Source organism: Cimex lectularius, unplaced genomic scaffold (genome assembly GCF_000648675.2).
Source record: "Cimex lectularius strain Harlan isolate CLEC.00 unplaced genomic scaffold, Clec_2.1 scaffold191, whole genome shotgun sequence".
Classification (NCBI taxonomy): Eukaryota; Metazoa; Arthropoda; class Insecta; order Hemiptera; family Cimicidae; genus Cimex; species Cimex lectularius.
The window spans coordinates 696,779-697,870 of NW_019392842.1; the positions used below are offsets into that span (position 1 = coordinate 696,779).

The 1,092-nt window shown below is 31.0% G+C and overlaps 1 long non-coding RNA gene across 1 annotated transcript; it reads left to right on the forward strand.

Moving 5' to 3' along the window:
* The first annotated feature begins 476 nt into the window (after positions 1 to 476).
* Positions 477 to 749, forward strand: LOC112127539. Its single transcript, XR_002910615.1, has 2 exons — positions 477 to 576; positions 637 to 749. It is a non-coding gene; the product is annotated as an uncharacterized LOC112127539 (long non-coding RNA).
* The last annotated feature ends 343 nt before the right edge of the window (positions 750 to 1,092 follow it).

A 1,092-nucleotide genomic window follows, 5' to 3' on the forward strand; every position in this document is an offset into this window, starting at 1 on the left:
AATAATGAGCAGAAATAAGAAAATGAGGCAAACATTGAAAAAAATAAACATTTGTGTTTCTTAAGATTTTATCCTTTTTTAAATCAAACCCCATAAAGTATTGTTACTATAATTTAGGGTTCCTAGGACGTAGTAGGTTGACATGGATAAAAGAAGAGGAGAAAAAAACAAAATCATAAAAATAATATATTAAAGGGCACTCTCGACACGACACGCAAGAATGGCACAATTACACAGAAGAAAACACTTTGAGCTCTGAAGATGATCTCAATAAAGATCGAAACGTTGGCACGATAAAGAAAATGTTTTTCTGAAACCTACACCACACCAGACCGCATCTCACGATTTGTGAATAATTAGTTTTTCTGAAACCTACATCACACCAGACCGCATCTCACTATTTCTGAATAATTATCGACTAACGTCACTAATCACCACACATTTCTAATAAAATATTTTTCCAGCAGTAGTAAATTATTTTAAAATGTTTATATTTCAGGGAGAGAATATTTTCAATTTCCCTAGGTTCGAACTGAGGCCGCAGCATCCTTCTAAGATTTTAAAAACAATAAAAAGGTTTGTAAAATCGACCTTATTGTATGTTGTCCATGATCTACCATTGTTTTTTTATTCTAGGTAAACTATCAACTCCGGCCGAATGAGCAGTTTAAAATTAAATTTTAAACAAAAGTTTTTATTGTTGTGTGGCATGTTTGTTCATAACATCAATAAATGTTTTCCAAAGATAATCTTATAATTTGTTGTAGTGATCTAGTAAGAGAAGGAATTGGTAAAAAACGTCAAGTCGACCTATAAATAATATTGATCAACAGGTTGAAAATAATTCAAATATTGCAACTAAATGCAGACCAAATTTATTTTTGTGTACAGAGAAAAGAAAAATAGCAAATAAAACTCAGATTTTTATTGTATTATTTGTTTATAAAAACAAAGTTCAAAAAAGGAAAACAACAAAAAGGAACATGAGATTTATTAAACGGACGTTAATTCCTGTACGGTATTGATTGATGATAACCCGGCGAACTGATTGATATTCTCCCTATGGCCGATGGATTAGACGAGTTTCAACAA